Source organism: Camelus ferus, chromosome 5, assembly GCF_009834535.1.
Source record: "Camelus ferus isolate YT-003-E chromosome 5, BCGSAC_Cfer_1.0, whole genome shotgun sequence".
Taxonomy (NCBI): Eukaryota; Metazoa; Chordata; class Mammalia; order Artiodactyla; family Camelidae; genus Camelus; species Camelus ferus.
Window position 1 is genome coordinate 44,859,071 of NC_045700.1, and position 24,519 is coordinate 44,883,589.

The window sequence follows — 24,519 nt, forward strand, 5'->3', positions numbered from 1 at the left end:
ATTGCTGTTCTTTTTTCTAACTTCTCAAGTTCTATGCTTAGGTCATTAATTTTGAGCTTTTCTTCTTTTCTAATAGAATCACCTAAAGACATATACTTCTCTGCAAACATCCCTTTAGCTATATACTACAAGTTTGGACACATGATAATTTAGTATCATTCAATTCTAAGTAAGATGTATTTGTCTATTTTTCCTTGTAGTTTAATTTTTGCTGTTATTACATATAAACAAGTTTTGTCATATTTTTTCTGGCAATCTAAAACTTTTATCATTATGTAGTGACCCAATTATTTTTGCCTTCTTGTCAATTTCATCTGATATTAATATAGTTATATAACATTCTTTAGTCTTTGCCTAATACATATGTTCTCATTTGAACTATAATATTTCTGTATCTTTATGTTTTAGTTGAGTATCATATAACTAGCTGGATTTTATCATCTTTTCCGTCTGACCATCTATGTCTTTTAGCTGAAGGATTTCATTTACTGTGATTACTGATATATTTGGACTTAATTCTATCATCTTATTGAGTGCTATCCATTTGTTCCACCTTTTATGCTCTTCTTTTCTCCTTTCTTGTAAAAGATTCAGATTAATTGAGGGTTTTTTTATGTTTGTTTGTTTTTTTACAAAAAAATATAAAGTTTATTTGGTGGTCACCACCTGAATCTGGAAATACAGCTCCAGGTTGATGATACTGACACAAAACAGTCGTTATTAATAATCCATGCCAGCCCACCCCAAACTAACTGAACATCAATAAAAGTGGTCATATATACATAAATGATCTCTGTTAACATCTGCACTGCCTTCTCACTTTCCATATCACTTAATTTCCAGTTCCAGCCATCTGATGGGTTAAATGTTCTTGGCCTAACAGAGAACCAGGTAGATGGTCAAGCAAGATTTCATTTTCTTTATTTGGTGGTAACAAAGGCTACAGTTTAGTTCTTAAACCTACAGCTACTAGTGACCTTCTATCCAGGCAGAGTAACCAAAGATAGCTATGAAAGATGCAGAGAAGACTAGAGGAGACCAGGACAAAGCAGCACAGGCCTGGCTCTAAGCTGGCAGGCACCCTGTCCTTCAGCAAGGGCAGGTAAATTAGCCAAAATTAGATAGTCTTTTCTTGTCGACTTGAACCGACAGTTTTTTTCCTCCAAAAATCTTGTTACTGACTGCATTCCATTTATCTAGTTAAATACAAATATAATCACATGTTTCAGAAGAACTACATTCAGAATCACCGATTGTCTTTTCTTCATCTTTTTTTCCTTGAACTTGTAGATGTTTGAGTTGCCTGGGTTTCTTCTTTTACACTAGATATGGGTTGTTTGAAAACAATTTCGTTATCCTTATCATCATCATTCATTGCAGCCACTTCGGATTTTCATTTCTCCAAAAATGTTAGTGTACAAACTGGTGTGGGGCCCTGGCTATCCAGAGACTTCCCAAGAGGGTTAGGAGTGACTGAAGCCTCTTTCTTCTTCTTCCCACGTAAAGCCTGGCACTTTCTGGAATTTCAAAGACTCGTGTTTGAAGCACTTTCCTCATTTTTATGTAAAATTAATGAAGGGAAATCATAATTAATTCCCTTTTTAGCTGATTTCCTCCTGAGTAATTTTTCCTTCCTTTTAAATCACTCCTCCATCCACAGCTTTTAAAGAAGTGTCCGTATCTATCCATTTCACCGCTGGATACGTCGGCCTTTTAAATGGCATATGCCACTCTCTAAAAAGTTCTTCGTGTACTTTTTCAGGTGGTATAACATGACACTTCAAGAGTCTTTCACCAAAAAGTTAGTTGTTCATTGTTTCAGCAACTATTTTGGCAACATCTTCAGACTCAAACTCCAAGAAGCCATAGCCTTTGCTGTTTCGTCTTTTTACTCCTAGATAGCCTGAGTCCCGTAACAGTGCCAAACTGAGAGAAATACGCTCGGATCTGGGATTCCTAAAGCCATGGAGGTAAGTGGCCCACATACATTACTCCAGGAGTAGGTTTTTCTTTCTCCTGTTGCTTGGTTGCATGCTGGCAAACCTGCGCCAGCTTCTTCTGGAATTTGTCGTCCTCCTGAGGGTTCAGGGACAGGAGCAGCTTGGCCGGGCCAGAGGAGACCCCCAGGCTGCAAGCTCCCAGGATGGAAGTGCCCTCCCTGAGGTTTGTTTTTTGTTTCTGTTGTTTTTCAGTTTCAACTTAGGAAAGTATAACTGCTCATAAATTATACTTTCTATGTCTACCCTAAAGATATTTTTCCATTTCAAACGTTAATAATTTTACCCTCCTCCTGAACCACAAAAGAACCCTAGGATACTCTTATTCTGGTCATCTTCCTCCCATTGTGTATGCCATTGTTATCCAGCATTTTAGGTCTGTCTTTTTTAACCCTACAATGTGTACATTATTAATAGTTTTATTCAATTGATTTTTGCTTAGCTATACCCACATAGTTACAACTCCTTTGTGCATGAGTCCTTCTTACATCTCAGACCTTCCATTTGGGCCATTTTCTTTTTCCTTGATCTGCGTGTGTTTGAACTTTTCTTTATGAAAGCCTATTAATAGTCCCTCTCTGAGAAGGACTCTTTAACTTTGCTTCTCAGGCATAATTTGTGAGGCTGGATTGAAAGCACAGTGATTCAGGCGATTTGCTGCCTTGAAGCTGGAAAAGGTAACTATTAGATAAGTCAGACTTTTTAAAGAAGGAAATGTTCCAGCCATATCCAGGGCCTTGCTTCTGAGCATTATGGGGATTCTGTTATCTCTTACATATAAAAGAAACCAGATACATGCATCAAATTTACTTGCAAGAATCTTAAAATCCTTTAATCTGACCAAATGATGTAAAGCAATTTAATAAAGGGAATCTCGCTTTATTTAAGGTTGAAGAGTGGAATTTTTAATGATACAAGGTTGCTTTAATATTCCAGTAAAACTACTTCAGAACTCCTGATTCCCTCAGCCTCCATAATGGACAACTGTGGGGGTTTTTTCCCCCTGTCTGGCATCTATACTCTCTTCTTCTGATCATACCACTCTACTTTGCCTTTGAGAGAATATCCTTTCTTCATTCTTGCCCCGTGTAATGGAAGGGATCAGAGCCTACGCTCAGATTCCAGAGATGGTCATCTGACTCAAGAAGGGGTGCCTATGGGTAGGATCCACTAAATTAAATGTGAAGTGGGGCCAAGGTACTTCCTGACAAAAACCTTATCTGAGGAAAAGAGACAGTTGATGGTCCAAAGACAATGAATTGGTATAAAGAGGAATCTGTTATGTTCATCAGGGGATGACTTATTGAGATTAGGTTTTTGAAGAGGGAGACCTTGGGTTATTCCTAAGAACTAACACCAGAAATCTGTGAAGAAGAGGTGATAAGAAAAGAAGTCATTTCACCACAAACTGTGAGAAATTTAGTGCACAAGCTGACATGGCTTTGTAGCCACATAACAGAGTGGAATCCACATGGGGGAGCTTAGGGACTAGAGTCCAGTGGCTCTGTGGAAAGGGTCATGCCTTCTGCCTGGACCTCAAGCTATTGGATTAAGTTTGGCTAGAACGAAGAGTCCAATGACATGGCTTCAGAGTAGCTAACTTTTGGGAGTATTTTTCCCCACTCATAAAAATATTTCAAGTCCTCAAGGGAAGAGAAAAAGGTGAAAAGGAAACAGGTATCCTGTTGCCAGGGCTGCAGGTGTTTCTGCTTAAACGCCAGGACCACTTGGCCATTATAGCGCCCTTCAGCTCACTCCAGCAGGTATGAGCAGAGAAACAACAGGCAGACCAAGTGGCAAGAGGAGGTGTGCTGTTTCAGAGTCTGCCTGTGCTCCTGGTCCTCAAAGCATGTGGAGGAGGAAGGGAAGAAGGTGTGCGGGAGGGTTTTGTACTCTGTAGCAGGTTACTGGGTGGGGTTTGCCCCCAAACTGGTACTTAGGATCCCAATGTACAGACAAAAAGCGTTAAGTACTTCACATTCTAAACAGCAGCCGTAGCCTCAGACCAGCCCTTCAACCCCACCACCTTCCCAGAGAGGAGAGAGGGGATCTTTCGGGGTTGCCAGTGGGGACCCAACACCCCAGAGCAGTTGGAGCCTGGAGATTAAAGGGGAGGAGTCCTCCCAGAGGGGATGCAAACCTCTCCCTACCCTCAGGTGAGTGCTGAAGGAAGAGGAACCAGCGGTCCCTGGCCCTGCCTCTCCCGCTCAGATCCGTGAGCTGTAAGCTCGTCAAGATGGGGGAGTGGACAGCTTTGAAAAGCTGGAGCGTCTTTTAATAATCTAGAATGAAGTAGAAGTTACAGAATCTAAGCTATTGACAATGAATCTCCCTATAGAGTGAGAAAGAAAGGTTTACCAGTTGGGGCCAGAGATTGAAGACAAATAAAACAGGTTCATGTTTTACCCCACTGAGTTAGGATTGTTCATAAATGTTTACAACAAATTTACAGTAATGGTAGAAAAAGCACCAAGAATCTCATTTTCTTCTGACAATGGGCAAGCTGTCCTATCCTTTCCTAGAAGGGAAAAAATGCCTGGAGAGAAGGGAAAAGAAAGAGGAGGGGAGAAGACTAACACCTGTGGCTGAACTCAATTGTAGGCCTTGGAGAAAATCAGCTGAAAGGAAGGAATGGAATGAAATGAGGTTGCTCAGTGGGCTCCAATTACAGCCTAACAGCAAATGAAACTGGTTGGGCAGTGGTTTCAGACTTAAGATAAAAGTACAGCCTTCTTGCCTTACTCTAGTCAGGGGAGTCGGAGTTGCTGGAATCCTCCCCGGAGGGAGAAGTAGAAAGGTGCCTTGTTTTAATGTTATTTTTAGGGTTGGAGGTGGTGGGGGTGATGATGGTGGTGGGTGGAATAAGTAGAAAGGAAAAAGAAAAGCAAAGCAAAAGAACACTTCCTTTGTGCTGTTTTAACAAGAAAGTTTTCATTCTCTCCTTAGGCTCAATAGACGCCACCTAGTGGGCCAACAGCGGACTCACACTCAGCCAGCAGCTGTGGCCGGCCCAGGTTTGACATTTCATACTTACTTGCTTTGCCTGCCAAAGGCAAGGGTGTAAATGGTGTTTTAGCTCCTCGAAGGCTGCCCGTCACATTGGGGTAGAGGCAGCAGCTGATTCAAGCTGGTGGAAAGGGGCCCAGGAGCGCCAGGGAACCCCAAGAGCTGGGGTAAACAAAGGGGACTCAGCAGCTGCCAGACTCCAGGTGAGAGTTGAGAACCAGAGAGGCTGAAGGCTGGCTGGGGCTCACAGCTGGCTGTGCTCAGCAGCAAGCCAAGGCTCTGGAACCTGGGCACCTGATGAGGCCGGCTGGAACTCACTGGTCCTCAAGACAGAAATCTGACATTTAGAAGGTCATTTTTATTCAAGACAGTGGCACCACCAGCAGAAATACAGCAGAGAGATTCACTCGAGGCAGGGACCATCTGTCCTCTGACCCAATCGTATTTTATACCATTTCGTGTGCATTCTGGGCCTGGAGAAGACTCCTGGGGCTGGTGGGAGCCAGAACGTAAGGAATATTTCAACCAATGTAAAATGAGGTGGTTTTTTTTCTCCTGAGATATAGTTGACATGAAATATTACATTGATTTCAAGTGTACAACATAATGATTCCGTATTTGGGTATATTCTGAAACGATCACCACAGTAAGTCTAGTTAACATGCATCACCATACATAGTTACAAAAAATGTTTTTTCTTGTGATGAGGACTTTTAGGATCTACTCACTTAGCAACTTTCCAATATACAATACAGTATTATTAACTACAGTGCTGTACATTACATTCCCATGGCTTACTTATTTTAGAACTGCAAGTTTGTACATTTGACCCTCTTTACCCATTTTTCCCACTTCCCAACCCCCAACTCTGGTTCCCACTTCCCACACCCTAACTCTGGCAACCACCAATCTGTTCTCTGCATCTCTAAGCTTAGAGATTTCTTTAATGTCGTTTAGATTCCACATACAAGTCAGATAATATGGTATTTGTCTTTCTCTGACTTATTTCACTTAGCATAATGCCCTCAAGATCCATCCATGCTGTGGCAAATGGCAAGATTTCTTTCTTTTTTGAAATTGCTGAATAGTAGTCCATTATATATAATATATCACATTTTCTTTATCCATTCATCCATCAGTGGACATGTAAGTTGCTTCCATGTCTTGGCTATTGTAATGCTGCAGTGAACATGCGGGGGGGGGGGTGCATTTATCTTTTTGAATTAGTTTTTTCTTTTCTTCAGATTAAATACCCAGTAATGGAATTGCTGGATCATATGATAGTTGTATTTTTAAATTTTTAAGGAACCTCCATACTGTGTTCCATAGTGGCTGCACCAATTTACACTCCCACCAACAGCGCACAAAGTTCTCTTTTTGACATATCCTCACCAACACTTGTTACTTCTCGTCTTTTTGATGAAAGCCATTCTAACGGGTATGAAGTGATATCTCATTGTGGTTTTGATTTGCATTTTCCTGATGATGCATGGTGTTAAACATCTTTTCATATGTCTTTTGGTCATCTGTATATCTTTTTTGGAAAAATGTCATTCAGATTTGCCCATTTTTTAATTGAATTGCTTGGGTTTTTTGCTGTTGAGTTATAACTTATTTATGTATTTTTGGATATTAATTCCTTATCAGATATATGATTTGCAAATATTTTCTCCCATTCAGTAGGTTGCTTTTTCACTTTGTTGATGGTTTCCTTTGCAGTGCAGAAGCTTTCTAGTTTGATATAGTCCCTCTTGTTTATTTTTGCTTTTGTTGCCTTTGTTTTTGGTGTCAGATCCAAAAGAATTCTCATTGAGACCAATGTCAAGGAGCTTACTACCTATATTTTCATTTAGGAGTTTTATGGTTTGGGGGCTTATATTCAAGTATTTAATCCATTTTGAGTTAACTTTTGTGTATGATATAAGATAGAGGTCTAGTTTCATTTGAATTGATTTTACGATACTCACAATCAAAAGAATCCTAAATAATACAGCTGCTCAGTCCTACTGCAAAGCACTTTGGAGAGTGCCTGTGGTCAGATATAAAGTGGCAGTAAGGCAACAAATATGATCACAGTACCTACCTGCCAATATCCTCTTCTAAGAGACTGTCCTGCCTAGAATATCTTTATGAAGGTGTGGGTCTAAGCATGTTATTCCAACCCAGCACTTGCTCAGGAGCAGGTACTCAACCCTGGGACAGTCAGGATAAACCTTAAGGTTATGCTATCTTAAGAAATAGCACCCATGTTATTAGTGGCTTAAAAGAACATGGGCAAATAACGTTGTTAATCAACAATAGTTCAATTTTTAAAAAAAAGAACATTGGAGGAGGGAAGAACATGGGTTTATTTCCTGATCTCACTCTCTGTCCGTAACATGTCAGGTAGCGGTCCCTCTCCTAATTGTCCTCAATCCAGGAGATGTTGAAGGGGCAACCACCTTCTGGAGCATTGCTGTCACTACAAAACAAAACAAAACAAGAAAATGGCTGAGATAATACAAAAGGTTGAATTGTCAAACTCACAGGGATCATAGAGCCTACCTGACACTAAAATGTATTAATAATTCAAAGGATATAGGCAACTCCAAGATACCAGTGAACAGGGAGAAATTTGGGACTGTCAGTGCTGTTTGTTTGTTTTCTTTCTTTTTTTCTATCTTTCTTTCGTCCTTTCTTTCAGATATTCTTGTTTAGATTTAAAATCTAAATCTAGGTTCTGAGGAGGGTTTCACTTGGAAAAAGGGGGCCTTTCAGTTACCAAACATCTCCAGTTTATGCTCTAGTCATGATGTAGCTGATTGACAGTTTCCCAGCGGGTCATGCCCCATGAATGCAAAAATTGCAGATTTGTTGACCATAGCAACCTAGACAGACCAAGCACCTCCTGCTAATAACATTCCATAGGCAAAGACTCTCCATTATCTGCCATCAGGAGATGTGCTTAGCACATTTACAGGAATAATTTTTCTTTGAATCCCCCCTACTACCTGTCTATATTCCCAGGAGCAGAAGGAGAATGAGTTGCAGGCCAGCTGCTAACCTCTTCCTTTCTGATGATGAATCATGCTTTGGCTCTTAAAGGTTTCCTTCTGGAAATTAAGCATATCACTTCTATTCACGTTTCACTGGCCAAAGCAGGTCACATGGCCAAGCCTGGAATCAAGAAGGTGGGAAGTAGAATCCTTCCTTGGGGAAGGAAACCAGATATTGTTGGGCTGTTATACAATTTATCACAGGCAGCCAATTCATAGTCAGGAAGGGGGACCCTGATATACAGATTTGCATAGTGCTAGGGTAATGCTAACTGCTGTAACAGATAAGCCTCTCAATTTATGTTGCTTAATGCAAAGAATGCTTAGTTTTCTTTCATATTACAATTCAATGTAATATTTATTTTTGGTTTTGTTTATTTTTTATTGAAGTATAGTTGATTTTCAATATTGTGTTGGTTTCTGGTGTATAGCATAGTGATTTAGTGACACATATATCTGTGATGTTCCCTGTGCTATACAGTAGGGCCTTATTGTTTATTTAATATATAGTAGTTTCTATCTGCTAATCCCAAATTCCCAATTTATTCCTCCCCATCCTCTTTCCCCTTTGATAACTGTAAGTTTGTTTTCTATGTCTGTGATAAATAAGTTCATTTGTGTAATTTTTTTTAGATTCTACATATAAGTGATATCATATGATGTTTGTCTTTCTCTGACTTACTTCACTTAGTATGATAATCTCCAGGTCCATCCATGTTGCTGCAAATGGCATTATTTTATTCTTTTTTATAGCTGAGTAGTATTCCATTGTATATACATGCCACAACTTCTTTATCCAGTCATCTGCCAATGGACATTTAGGTTGCTTCCATGTCTTAGCTACTGTAAATAGTGCTACTATGAACATTGGGGTAATAGCAGCTTAAAAAATTTTTTCATTTCTTATATGTAGAAGTCCCAAAATGAGCAGCCCAGGGATAGTATTTGGTTCTGCTCCTTCAAGTCTTCAGGGATCCAGGTTCCTTCTATTTTGTTTTAAAAGGCACGGTCTCCATTCCCAAGGAACAGTTTCCTCCTGGTCCCCAGTGATGATTCCATGTCCATCCATCTGTCTATAGTCTAACCAATAAGAAGGAAGACAGGACAAAGAAGGGTAGAGGGCTCATACTTCCTGTTATTTTCCATGAAAAGTTCCTGGAAGCTATCACAGGACACTTCTGTTTATATTCCACTGCCCAGGACATATGGCCAAATCTAGGTACAAGAGAGGTCTTTATTCTTGTAGGAAGAAAACTGCTCTTTTGTTTTAGAAAAACAGCCTGATGATTGGAGTTGGTTTTGAATAACTAGGATCCTTGCAGATTAACCTAGACGGGAAAGCTTTAGTTAAAGAGAATTCAATTGCTTTTCACAATAAAAATCACAGAAAATTAGATTCTTTCTCAGTTGTGCAAAAGAGCAAGATTGCAGGAATATAGGAGAGAAAGAGAACGGTCTTGGTGGAGGGGGGATCTCGGTACAATGGTGTATTGGTTTCCTAGGGCTGCCTTCACAAAGTACTACAAACTGAGTAGTTTAAACAACAGAAATTGATTGTCTAACAGTTCCAGAAGCTAGAAGTCCAAGATCAAGGCATTGGTAGAGTTGGTTCCTGCCAGATTCAGGGAAGGATCTGTTCCAAGCTTATCTCCTTAACTTGTAGATGGTCACCTTCTGCCTGTATCTCTTCTTATCTTCTCTCTATGTGCTTCTGTCTCTGTGGCCAAATGTCCTCTTCTTATAATGACCTGGTCATTTTGGATTAGGACCCACCCTGGTGACCTCATTTTAACTTGAATTCTTCTGTAAAATCATTATCTCCAAATAAAGTTACATTCTGAGGTACTGGGGATTAGAACTCTGACATATCTTTTGAGGGGACACAATTCAACCTACAACAAACTGTAAAGAAAAGGATGGTTGGTGAGAATTCTCTGGGAAGGAGAGGCAAGGGCCTTTAAGAATAGCAATGTTTAGTATTCAGTTTAAATGTTCTGCTTATTCAGAATAAGTATATTCAAATTTAGATGTAAATCCTCTCTGTTACCCCAAAACGTCAGTACAAAGTCTGCTGCATATGAATGGCATTCAGCTTAGGGGTGCTGTGGAGAATGGGATTCTCTGTCTGAGGAAGCAGTCTCTCCTGCTTGTCCTGCTCTGCCCTGCCTCAAAGCAAGCCTGGAAGGTTAGTGCCCGGGAAGCATCCCCCAGCCGCTTCCAGATGAGGAGTTAGTGAGTAAATACCCCAACTTCCTCACCCCTGTTGGGGACAACTCTGAGGTTCCTTCCTCATCATCTCCAGATGCCCCAGGGGCACTGACACCCAACTGCCCACAGGGGTAGTGCACACTTTATTCACTTCCTTCTGCTCCTGACCACACACCCTACTCCCTTACTGGCATTTCCTGGGATCACCTCACAAATAAACTAACCCCAATCCCGGCCTTGCTACCAGATGATCCTAAACTTAAACAATGACCAAAAATCTGAAAACTTAAACTGGAATTCAAGAACTTTTTTATCTTAGTAAGCTTAGGAAAAAGTCCTACTATTCTTAATAAATGTCTACTGATGTCTTTGCTAATCCCCTGCCATGGAAAACAACACTGGATCAATATCCCTTGTTTCATCCATGAGATTTCAGCATTAGATTTGAAAAGGCTGGAAACACAAATAATTGTATTTTCAAAGTTTATTTTGACTTTGCTCCCTGCTCGCACCTTGAAACAGATGGTATCCATTCAAATGAAAATGAGGTATAAAAGTGATTTTTATTAAAATTAACATACAATTTAAGTTTTGTTTTATTCATACTACAAATAGTGATGTGAGTTCCCAGTAAATAGGTTGTATATATGACATAATTCTTAGTTATTTGTGCTCTACCAATTATATTAAAGTTATGACTGACGTTACCACAGAACCTCAATAATCATTAGTATATAATTTGCAGTTTTCCAGATTTGGGAGCTCTCTGGAAGCTGCAAGTAACTAGCCAACTGTTTTTAGAGAGTACAGTAATGACTGTTATTACTGAGGAGTTAAGTGAAGCTCCTTTTTATGCTCTGAAGATTACTTGATATTATACTTGATGCTATCATTAAAAAAAAAAAGGAACCAACAGACAGACAGACAGCAAACTAACTATAACAGTCCAATAACCTGGGCCAATATTGTTGGCTGTGAAAATTAACAGTCTCCCATTGTTTCTGATTTCTCTAATGAGAACACCTGCCTATACAAGTATGCTTAATTAGATGGATTGCCCTGACTCGTGAGTGGCATTAGATGAACAATAAGTGAAATTAAAGGGAAGGGAACATTTCTGAGATTTTGTTTATTGTGTGAAAGCATAATCGGCCACAGAGATGACTCAGGCTCAGTCAGCTCCCCTCACCTCACCCAAAACAAACCTTGCTCTATCCTCCCTTCAGGGCTCCTAGAATGTGGCGTCTAGACCCACTACCGCCATCTCCTTTCAGCCATCTGGCCCTAGCTTCTTTCCCTTTTAAACTAGATCATGGTAGACTTTCTCCAGACATTTTTTTTTTTAATGTAGGGAAACATGCTTCTCATTTAGAACTGACCCTAGGTTAAAATGTTAGAAATTCAAGTTTGCTTTCAGTCCCATTAACCTCCTTTTCTGCCTTCCTCCTCTTCTCACCTTTATACGTTCAGGGCACATCTGAGCAAACTTGCTTTTGTAATGGTAACTCCTGCCATCCCCTGAGCTATCTTTACTGGTGATGATTACTCTGTAAAATTTACCTCCAGGGAGTGAATAAAAGATTTTCTCCCCATCCTAAAGTACCTCAACCAGGGGGAGGTCAAGTGGCTTCTGAAATCTGATGTTAAGTTCCCTTCCTGCAAACTGTGTACAACCAGTGAAACTGCCTGCCGTCCTAACTTCCCTGCTGGAAGAATGGAAGTCCCTGCCTGAAAACAGCCACAAGGACCGCATAGAGACTGAGTCTTTGGTGTCCTCATTTCCTGCAGCAGCTATTCCAAAATAAAAGCTCCTGCCTTTCACTAGTACTAGTACTCACTAGTACTCCTGCCCTGGGAACCACTTTTAGAAGTCTATTAAGATGTTTGTTCATGCACCATCTCGCTACTACTATTGGCTTCCAGTTCTAATTTTAATAAGACTTACACTGGCTAGCTCCCTGAAATAGCCCTCTTATATTTTTATTCAACTGACTAATTCCAACTGTTTTATGACTAAACCATTTTATTTAACGGTCTCCAAAAGCACCCCATAAAATGCTTTGTGAGTCCTTTCTTGGGGCCATTGTATCGAGGAAGACCTACTACACTTTCACAATTCTTGTGATCAAGTCTCAATCACTTCTGAAAGACTCCAATTGATGGAAATACCACCTGCAGAAGATCTACTGGCTGTGTGGAATATAAACACAGCCTGTCCAGACAGATAGGAAGGCTGGAGTGAGACACTGCTGGGGCGCTGCCCAGCAATCCCGCTCTCAGGAAACCTCGTCCCCTCCTCCCAGAGTTGGGCACTGGCAGCCATGTTTACACTACAAGTGCCCGCTGTCTGGTCACAGCTGATTGGACCTGAGGGGAACATCTAACAGTCAGGCCATCCAGGTCTCCGGCCCCAGGATTTGGAAGTCAGACTGAGAACTTAGTTGGTCTGTGTATGTTTTGCATTCTCAGACGCAGGGGTTGGAGGTGGGAGGGGCTTGTGACAGCCCACCATGTAGACAGGGGAAGCAAGAAAGAGAAAGGAGAGTGAGGTGAGGGGAGGAGAGGACTAGGATGGAGGCGCAGTGTTCTGACAGCATTCCAGTGCTGGCTGGTGCTCAGCTTCATTTCCGCCTTCCCTAGGGCTTCATGAGCCCCACAGCCTTTTAACAAAGCCCCAAGTTCTGCTTCAGCTGGCCTCTTTCTCGTGGCCTAGGTGGTGGTTTTAAGATACATCCACAGATTCTTTGACATTCCTCCCTTCACAAGGTGAAGGCTAAATTCCCTCCCCAGAAATGTGGGCTGGACCTAGTGACTCACTTTTAAGAAAGAGAATGGGGTGGATTAGACAGTGTGGGACTTCCAAAACCAAGTCATAAAAGGCATTGACACCCACCTTGCTCTCTGGCGTCTCGCCCACTCTGGAGGACTCCAGCAGCCTCCAGAGATGCTCATTGAGAGGCACTGAGGCCTCCCACAGTCCACCAACTCTTCTTGCCCACCATGTAAGGGAGCCACTTTAGAAGCAGATCGATCTTCAAGCCAGTTTTCAACTAAAATCTCATAAGATTCTTAGCCAGAACCATCCAGCTAAGCTTCTCCCAAATCCTTGACCCATGGAAACTGTGAGGGTAATAAGTGTTGATTGTTTTAAGCCACTAAGTTTGGGGTAACATGTATGCAACAGCCTTCAAGGCTCTACCCTATCTGGGCTCCCTTTCAAACCTCATTTCTGGCCCCTCTTTGCTCTTTATGCTCTAACTACGTATTTTCCTCCTTACAGCCTTCACCCACAGTATTTCCGTTACCTGAAGTCCTCTTCCCACAAATAGCGTTTTCTTATCTTTTAGGTCTTAGCTTAAATGACAGTGCTTCCAAGAGACCTTATCAAGACCTTGCCCAAACTATCCTTCCACCCTATTCTCTCACAGTATTCTGTTCTTTGTCTTTGTAGATTTTACTACAACCTGTATAATTATTTGATTTGGGGTTTTCTTGTTGATATTTGCCTTTCCACAGTAAGTCCAAGGCTAAGCACCCAGTAGACTCTCAATGGTATTTGTGCAATAAATAAGTGAAGGGGGTTCCATTAGCTATGAATAAGGAGTTCTAACTAATGGTTCAACAAGTAAATACTGGGCCAGGGGTCCCAAATTCCATTTCCTTGTTTTCAATAAGCCAAAACCCCTTTCAGGGGGTTTTTAGCTCTTCCAAGATATGTTTAGGACAGGTGGATACCTAATGAGGAGGGCCCCCAAGCCCAGGTGGTTACTGTCAGAGGCCAACGAGGTAAAAGCCCTTGGATGAGCTGGCTGGCCAGTGAATGAGGACCACAAGCACCAGCTTCAACAGGACGCTCTGCCAGCTTTCTCTGTACTCCCGTGGATTCAGCATACCTTGCTTTCCAGCCATTTTCGGAACAGCAGGACTGACCTGAATCCCAGAGTGTTAGAAAGATCTCATTATCAGGGCAGCCGGTGTGAACTTCTCAATGTCCTTTCTCCCTATACTAGAAACTCTCTGCTCTCCTGCTCTCCTCCCTGGGACCACAGGGGGGCGTCCTTCCCTCATCCCTCTCATTCCAACCCCACCCTGCCTGACTCACACAGCTCCTCCCCGAGGGCCATGTTCTCCACTGTGTTCTCAGACTCAGTGGTGCCAACAGCACTGCCCCACTAACTCCCATCTTAAGTCTCTAGTTTACCTTTTAAGATATTTGAAGCTTCTGTGACCCCTATTCCTAGGGTCACCCACAGGTAAGGTGACTTGCTCACAGCTAGCCAGGATACCAAGCAGGGCCTAAGCCTGAGGAGTACATGGATGACCTCCAGAAGAGTAGCCATTTCATGGGCAGAGCCCATGGCTTAGGGGAATGAATAGACAGCCACGGCTACCCGTCATCCTCCCCTCCAACCTCCCTCACTCCTTCCCTCTCTCTCCGTCTCCCTACCCCTCCTTCCATCCCCTCCCCTTTCCCATGATCTCTGGTCTCATCCTCTCTACATTTACGTTTCTCTCCCTGCATCTACTCCATTCCTTTTTTTCAGTCTCAACCAAATTCCTCTGTTTACTTACCTTATACAAGGCCCATCCCTTCATTTCTACAGGACCCAGTAGCCCAGCACCCATAGGTCACTGGGATTTCCCTCGGTGTCTGTTAGCTTGACTTTTTGAGACAGCTTGTGAGAATTCAGATCATCTTTTCAGGCCAAGCTATGGCAATCAGGGCAGTGGCTCACCTCTGCATGGAGGCATCTGGGGCCACCAGGGGCTGGGAGCAGGGTCCATAGCCTACTGTGGGCAGGCAGTCTTCCAGAAGGGTGCAGAATGGGCAGGCTTCCTCAAGTGCCACTCCTCCACCAAGACCTGCCTCTTAGGAGGGTATTTGAGGGTTACCCCACAGCCTAAAAATATACTCCATCAACCTTTGGAATTCAAGGAATTTTCTCCAGGGGAAAAAAAAATCCTGATACTGGATAGTGTTATACAAGCACAGCTTAGAGTCTTACAAAATGGGACTTCAGAGACCATCTGCTCCAGGAATGGCCAACCTAACTCATCTCAGGCCAACTCTGCAGCCATTGTATTATAAAGAATTGTGCCCTCATCACTCTGTGATGTTTTGGTGTGAGGATTTGCTGGATACTTGCCTGGATGTCTTGAGTCATTCAGCATCATTTCTTCGAGGAAACCACTCCTTTCCCAGTCAATGTGGTGGAATGGAGTGTCCCTTATGGTGTCCTGTCCCTTCCATCCTTAGTGGTGAGCACATGATCCTGATTGAATCAGTTCTAGCCTGGCCTCTGATTGGTGCAGAGGTGGGACCCCTGTAGGACCACTTCGAGTCTTTTCTGTGATAGCTATGTCTTGTCAAACTAACACACCCTGAGGCTGCCAGGTGCCCTCTTTCCCATGACATGACAAAGCCTGCAGGCAGCCTGAAGACAGAGGACGTCCCACAGAACATAGAGATGGAGAGAGGGAGGGAGAACCTTAATAATACAGTTCCAAAGAAACCAGTTCCTTCCTTTTTTTCTTAAACTACAGTAGCCCCTCCCCCTGCTTAATCGCAGTTTTGCTTTTCATGGTTTCAGTTACCCGTGGCCAAATTTGGTCTGAAAATATTAAATGGAAAATTCCAGAAGTAAACAATCCATAACTTCTAAATCGCGGGCCTCTCTGAGTAGTGTAATGAAATCTTGCACGTTCTGCCCTGTCCTGCTTAGGATGTGAATCATTCCTTTGTCCAGCATATCCTGCCCCTTAGTCACATAGTCCACTCAGTTATCAGAGCCACGGTTGCAGTATCAATGTGCTTGTATTCAGGTAACCCTTATTTTACTTACCAGTGGCCCTGAGTGCAAAAGAAGTGATGCTGGCAATTCAGATCTGCCAAAGCAGCCGTAAAGGGAAAAGGTGAAATTTCTCTACTTCACAAGGGAAAAAGAAAACTTGTATGCTGAGGTTGCTAAAACCTGAGGTAAAAACTAATCTTTTCTCTGAGAAATTGTGAAGAAGGAAAAAGAAATTCATGGAGTTTTGCTGTCAAACCTCAAATTGCAAAAGTTATGGCCCCTGTGTACGGTAATATGTGCTTACTTAAGATGGAAAAGGCATTAAATTCATGCAAGATTATTTTGAGGGAGAGACCACATTCACATAACTTTTAATACATTAGTATATTGTTATGCATTCTATTTTATTGATTATTGTTCATCTCTGTGCCTAATTTGTAGACAAAACTTTGTCATAGTTATGCGTACATAGAAAAAAGCACAGCATATATAGGATCCAGTACTCTCCGTGGTTTCAGGCATCCATTGGGGTTCTTGGAATGTATTCCCTGCAGATAAGGGGGAGACGACTATAGTTTGAGTTGAGTTTTCTGTCACATGCAACTAACAGAATTCAAACTAATAATCCCATCTGCTTTATAGATGAGCCTAGGAGTCCAAGAGGGTAACTAATTTGTCTAAGACCACTCATCTACTTAGTTATGTGGCCATTCAGGAAGCAGGTTCTAAAAGACTGACATGAGCCATCTCTCCTTGCTGGGTCAGAGAAGACCCTGCTGAAAGCTGTTTGGATACTGATTCTGTCATTAGCTTTCTCTTCCATTCCATGTCATTGGAAAATTTGATAAGCATCCCATAAATGTCTAAACCACTATTAATATTCTGAAAACAACACTAGATCCTAACCACAGAACCCTCCCCCCACTGATGACACTGACCCATTGACCCTTCTCTTGATACAGCTGTTGAATTGCTCACTAACCCACGAACTGTACTATTGTGCAGTCTGTACCCTTGCCACTCAAAGTGTGGAGTCTGGACTTGTACAACACCTTGGAGCCTGTTACAGTGCAGATTCTCAGGCCCCACTCCAGCCCTTCAGAATCTGCATTTTAACAGGATCCTCAGGGGAGTCACTGTACAATAAAGCTTGAGAAGCAGGGATCTTTCTTACCTACCTTCCTTATGTAAGGATCCTTACCTTAATACACACACATACATTTTTGCCATATGCCTTCTGAAATTTAATAAACTTAAACTGTGCTCTTCATCTAAAAGTTAGGCAACCCTGTTGCAATTAGGAACATAGTTAATTTAGTGCATGTTTTTCTTGTTGAACCTAGGCAGGCTCCCATCGGTCCCTGATGATAAACCATAATTGTAATAAAAAGAGATATTGCCCAGGCTTAATGCCAAAATGCCAGAACTACAGATTAGAGCACCTTTTTTTGGTTAACTTTTTGAAAATTGGGATCATATTTGTCCATCTCAAGTCTTTGCAAAACCACCCCTAATATTCTTCCAACACATTCTTCACAGTTCTTTAAAGATGATCAAAGGGGTTCAGCGATTTCATTTGCAAGTGTTTTCAATACTCTGGAACTCCTCCAGGTCAAGGTCATTTAAGCTAATTTAGAGTATCTAGGTCAGTAGATTGCAACCCTGGCTGCACATAAGAGTTGCCTGAGATAGCTTTAAAACTACCCTTGCTTGGGCCCCTTGACAGAGCAATTGAATCATCATCTCCGGGTGGAGCCCAGCAGGGCATTGCTTTTTTAAGCACCCCCAGGTAATTCTAATGTGCCAACAGGGTTAAAAGCCATTGAACAGAGGGTGGTTTTTTTCAATCTAACACTGAGGGCCCATGAAATTAGAATCTCTGTGGCTGAGGCTCAGGCATCAGTAGTTTTAAGCCCCCCCAGATGATACTCAGGGACAGCCAGGATGGAGAACCACTGATAAGAAACTGTTCTCAATTTAAGGCAGGTATTATGCTGTATGTGCAGCCTCACCTAATCCAAACTGATGCAAGTAGGGTTCACCATCTGGGGAAGTTCCCCAGACATCCTTGAGTCCTCTAACCCAAGGTCTCCTGGAAAGCAAAGAGAAAAGATCAATTCAAGGAAAAATTCCAAAGACCAGTTTAGGAAAAATATATAGCTGCCAGATCAACTCAGTAACTGAAGGTTTTATTGTTATTGAACTGAAAACATTCCTCTAAACCAGCGCAAAAATGTTAAGATGGCCCTTTGCCTGACCAGAAGAAAATGATTTAAAATCTTATTGGATTTTGCCCCAAGTCCGTGAAGGAAGCCTAAAGGAGGCTGGGAGCAATAGGAAGGAGGACGCTGGGTGGAGGGACGAGGGGAGGGAGGGTGCACTGTCTAACAGTGCCACCACGTGTAGGCTAATTTCCCCCTATATAGATGTAAAGATGCAGGAATCAATTCGAAGTGTCACTCAGGTCCTGAAGCTGACTTAGTGAGGCCTTTCAGTGTCACCTTGAGAACTAACCTCATGGCAAGGGCAGCATACATCAGTAAGAAGCTCTAATTACTTTTTTCTTTTATTGATCTTGGCCGATCTATTCATTGGGTCCAACCTGCACTGAATGGAGGCTGGTCCTTTTAGCCTCCTCCTGGCTGAGGGGCTTGCTTAATTATTTTTGCCATCTAGTCATCACCTTCGAGCCTTCCTTGTGAAAGATGTCATTGACACCTCAGAAAGGAGTTCTTTATAAAGCAGCATTTTTCTCTGGAGAGGGTTTCGTCTGCCAAAATGGGAAAACACAGCTTGTCAGGTAGACAGGTGGAGCAGTTTTCATGCTCTGAGGGTTTTCTTTCAGCTGTTCAGCAGGCTGTGGTCTGGGTCATTTTCAAGCTGTACTGAGAGTCAGTGAATGGCTGTGCCCACCGACCAGGCTGCACAAGCCACACAGCCCTCCTGTCCTTGGGCCCTCTTCATCACTACCATATGACTTTAGAAAGAGCAACAAGCCCCTGCTCTGGGTTCAGATTCTGACTCTGCCCCTGTGATAGGGGAATGTCTAGTAAGAAATATTTATATTGGTCTCTGCCCCCTGGTTCCTGACACAGGACTCCTGAAACCCTTGTAATTTCTTGGATGATAGGAATGTCTTTTATTCCAGTGAAGCAACTCTGGTGGGCTCCTGGAGGATTCCTGGCTGAGGGCTGGTTTGGAAAGACCAAGCCATGATTAGAAGCTTGGAAGTTTTAGCCCCACCTCCCCTCGTTATCTTGAGAAAAGGGCTGAAAACAGATCGATGACTGATCATGCCTATGTGATGATGCCGCCATAAAATCCCCAAAGTGTGCAGTTCAAAAGCTTCCAGGATGGCGAATATGTCCATACTAGGAGGGGGACGCACTCCAGCTCCATGAAGAAGCTCCTATGTTTGGGCCTTCCCAGACGTCACCCATATGTGTCTCCATCTGGCTGCTCATCTGTCTCCTTTATCATGTCCTTTAATGAACTGGTAGATGTAAACTGGTGTTTCCCTGAGTTTTGCGAGCATCTCTAGAAAATTAATCAAACCTGAGGAGAGGGAACACTTTGATGGGAACCTCCAATTTGTAGTCAAATTGGACAGAAGTTGTGGATAACCTGGAGATGTACTTTTTGCAGTTGACATCTGCGCCCTTAACTTGTGGGATCTGACACTATTTCCAGTGGATCCTGTGTCAGAATTTAAATTGTAGGACACCCAGCTGGTGTCACAGAGAACCACTTGATGTGGAGAAAAATTTCCATGCATTTGGTGACCAGAAGTAAAGTGTTCTGTGTGAGAGCAAAGACACGAAAGTAGGGAGAACTGGGTTTTTCTCAGTCCCTGAGAGGAGAAAATTGGATAGGTTTTTCCTTTTCAGCCCCTCCCTCTGACTTGGTCCAGGTGACATTTTGGGGCAAATCAGTTAACTTCCCAGGGCCTCTGTCCACTTATTTGTAAAATAAGGGATTAAAGTATCCTTTAAGAAAGTTTTCAGCTTTAAAATACTGTAATTCCGTGGGGTTTCTTATTAGAAATAGAAAAATGAAAACGTTTGTATTATTTTCACTGCACATGAGCAATTATTCTTTATTACTCAAATAGCACATGTACTTTGCCAGGAAAACAAATACATATTAGCAGAAAGATTAAAATGTAAATCTTCTATATTCTCACTACCTTTAAAATTTTCTATATATTCTTCAAACTTTTATCTAAACATAAAAATGCTAGAAATCTTTTTGCAAAAATATGATTATACCCAACCAGCTGTTCTGTGGTCTGCTTTTTTCACTGAACACAATATTCAAATTATCTTTCTATGCCATATATATATACATTATTATGTTTGTCTCAAAGTACTTTTTAATTTCCTCTTTGATTCCATCATTGACCCATTGGTTATTTAGTAGCGTGTTGTCTAGTCTCCATGCAGTTGTTTTTTTATACATCATCATGTTAATGATCACATAATATTCTAAGAATGTAGCAAAATTTATTTAACTAAATTCCCATTTTTTTTGTTATTATAAATATTGTCGTGTTGAACATTCATGTAAATATATCTTTGTCTAATTTCTTTTTCCTTAGGAAACATTCCTAGAAGTGAAATTCCTCAATTTAACAGTAAACTCCTTTTAGGGATTTTATGCATATTCCAACTTGTCCTCCAGAAAGTTGTATGAGTCTGCATTCTCCAAACAGTAAGAATGCATTTTCCCCATTCTCTCCCTCATTCCTTTTACTTTTTGTCTTTCATAGATATATCCCATTACTTATAGTTTTACATTCTTTGATCACCAGTGGGATCTGTTCTTTTTATTTCTTTTTCTTGGAGATTTGTGTATTTTCTCTAGAAAACTGTGTCCTGTGTCCATTTTTCTGTTGGAACTGTCTCTGGGCTCTCATATAAGCATAGCTGCTGCCACCTTGAATGTGACAGATGAGACATGACAGGTGAAGAGGTGAAGAGGGAGGGAGTCCCCAAGGAAGGTTTCTAAGGTACCTGGAGTTAACAGATAAGTCTATGCACTCCTCACATCCCCATCCTGCACCCCTAGCCCCTGGGTAGTCCGCACCAGAACACAGAGAGAAAAGGGAAGCAGAATGTATGCCCCTAAGGATGTGGAGGGAACTGAAGTAGCTCTCCAGGTGACTGACAGAACCTTGGCTATCATAGCAGGGTCAGGGCACAGGAAGAGCCAGAGGAGCCCAGAAGCCATCATTCAGAAAAAGTGACCAGAAGGCAAGGGGTTGGGGTGTCTCTTACTGCTATCCACCACACCTTTATGCTTTAGTTATTTGGGAAATATTTATTAAGTACTTACTATCAGCCAGGGGCTGCCCTTACCAAAATAAATAAATCTATAACAGAAATATTGTTACTTGTGTAACTATTTGGATTTTTTTCTTCGAAAGGATTCCAATTTCAGCATCAGCAGACTAGGAGTATTTCATTTAAAAGAGTTAGAACACACAGTCAGAATTCTAAATGGGTTAGGGTATGAATGGATGGAGATGGAATACTTCTCCAAATGATATGTTGTTTTTATAGAACGATGTGATTAGACAGGACCTGGAGATGGCCTGAGGATTTGCAACAATGCCTCACATAGTTTCCTTGGAGTGGAGGAAGTGATATTATCCTATTCCCAGCCAACTCACCACAGGGGAATATGTTTTCACAAAAGGCAGACTTATCAAGGGTTTGTATTGGATAGCGATAGGAATAGTACTAGCGGTGGTGGTGGAACAGCTCTCAGTTTTTACAGTGATATGTGTGATAATGCTTGAATGTAAAAATCTCCAGACTACTGACATGAGAGAGATGGAAACTTCTGGATATTCCCTGTGGCAGCTATTCAGTCAATCCCTACAGCTGCCTTAGGTTTCAAAATAAGTAGAGTTCAGCTCCTCTTCCTTGCCTGTCCTCAAATATCTGGCCCAATCAAAAATCGATAATTCAGTCATGTGGATTGTCTCAAAGGTGTGAGGTACTGCAATAAATGAGTCCCTCATTTTGTGTGTCTCTGTAAGACTGGTTTTGCGGTTCATCCTGGACATACCACTTGCCCCTAGTTTTTCTTTTCTGTGAGTTTTGTTCCGTAGGACCAGAGGCTGCATACCACAGCGTGTAACTTCCTGGCCAGGCACTGGGGGTGTGGAGTGGATTTTGCAGTATCTCTAGCAATCTTCCAAGTAAGTAACAGCCATTCAGGAACGTAGACCTTTGTTTTAGCAGTTCAGGAGAATTCATTCTCAGTAAAGAAAACTCATTTGCTGGTGACAGTGATTCAAGCCGCTGACTTCACAGAGAATATCTCAGGAGCCAAATTCTTTCACAGTTATAGAGGTCAGAGGTGAGGCAACTGTGCTTACAGGGCAAAGCTCTTTTACAGATTCTCTTGGCCTTCTGCTTGCTTCTTTACAGCTGACTAAAACCCAATGGCCATTTCTTTAAAAAAGAAAAATTCAACCCCTCAGTTTAATTAACTTCCGTAACGTAGTGTTTGCCACGGCCTGCCGGAATCCAGAGGATAACTTGAGACTTTATAATTCTTGATTTCAGTTCAAGGTGATAGATGACTGCAGTTCATGGAATTCCAAATATTGTCTCAGGGCCGTGTGGTCAAAATAAGGCCTGGACTTACCCCTTGGCTGGTGCAGGTGAGGACTCCTGAGCAGTGCAGCCATTGTAGGTGATTTTTGGAGAGCCTCAAACTTTTTATCTTGGTTTAACATTTTGCCTCGAGTTCATGGTCAAAGCCATAAGGTCAGTCTTCCATCCTCCTTCGGTGCTTTTGCTGCCCACCTGGGTTTTGTTATTGTTCATTTTAACACACTGTGGGGCACTTCTTTCTGCCTTATTCTTTAAATTATCAATAAACAAATGTTTATTGAGAACCCAGAAAGCATGGTTTACTCTGTGCATTTCCTGAGTAGCTGTGGATTTAGACAATCACATGCATTTTTATTCTTTTATTATAGCTCTTCAGTACTGTATGGTAGAGGCCATAAAGTATAATGGCTGAGTGCATGAATGTAAGTCAGTTTGCCTGGGTTCAAATCTAGCTCTGACATGTCACGGGTACGTGATTCTGGGCAAGTTAACTGACCATTCTGTGCCTCAGTTTCCTCACATGTAAAATAGGGATAATAACAGGCTCCACCTTGGAGGGGTAAAGCAGTAAATTAGTTAACAAATGTAAAGCAGTTAGAACAGCGATCAGGCCTATGGTATGTCATCATCGTCATGCTCACTCAGAGTGAGCATTTATTGAAGGATATCACTACTGAAAGATCATTATTACAACTGAGAAGGGAGATTGTAAATTATAGCTAATTGCTCTGTCCACTGTCATTCATCTGTTACCTGTTTTGTGCAAGGCATGGTGAGCCATGAAGCCACGAAGCCACAGAGGTGAATCCTACAGAAACTTTGCTCTCGAGTTGGCTAGCACTTTTGCATGTATATCCCAATTATGTGATGAGTTGCTGCATGGAGAAGTCACCCCATTGCACCAGCCCAGCTATGATTGAGTCAGGACTCTGTACATTACAGGACAATGTAAAGTGTCACAGGGTCTGATAGCCAACTCATTATTTCCTTTAAGGCTTTTTAAATTACCTCACCTTTGTCAGTGATCTCTGCACTTGGAAGAAGCCCAGGGCACCAGAAAAGAACCAATTCCTAGTGACCTCTAAAAAGGTGTTATTGTATGTCACTGATTCTAAGGCTCACATTGTTTTCACCTTTTTACTTCTGTGAAATCAGATGCAGCTAGATAGCCTTCACAGGAGCAAACATGATCATAGGCGCTCAGCAGTCGCTTCAGTTGAGTGATGTGCATTGTTGGTACCAAGAGACTTGAGATTTATTGTCTGTGAAAATGTCTTCCAAAAGATTACACTATGATTTAGATTAAAAGTTACTGTACAAACAGGAAGGCACAGAAACAGAGTACTGCAACATATGATTTAAAAAAGAACAACTATCCCTAGTGAGAATAAAAGAGAGCTTTCATTAAACCTAAAACAAAGTTCTAAGTGCTAAGACAGCGTGGGCCATAGTTTAGTTGGCAGCATTTTCTTGTTTCTTTGTGATATGTAGAATAATGTTTCATTTTACAATTAAAAGCTTCTTAGATTTGATGAAATAGAGTACATTTTAAAGCCCTAGAAATAATTAGGAGTTCCTAAAATAGTTACCTTGAAATTCTCCCCATCATTCCAAATTTCCCATTTTTGGCAGAACCAAATTCTGCCTACCTTCCTACTTGATTGATTTTTAAACTCATCTCATAAACCTAAATGCATTTATTTTCAAAGAGAAAGTGTATTATTCTTATAAAATGAAGTTTTTGATGTGCTAGTGTAATGGCTTAAATATGAATTACAATAAATGCATAATCATTATAATGAAAAAAAATAGGTTTGAAAATTTACCGCCTAAAATCATCTTACAACAGAATGCA

At 41.6% G+C, this 24,519-nt stretch overlaps 1 pseudogene; it reads right to left on the reverse strand.

Annotated features, from left to right (window-relative positions):
- Positions 1 to 1,170: 1,170 nt before the first annotated feature.
- Positions 1,171 to 23,895, reverse strand: LOC102511902 (annotated as a pseudogene).
- Between the last annotated feature and the right edge of the window lie 624 nt (positions 23,896 to 24,519).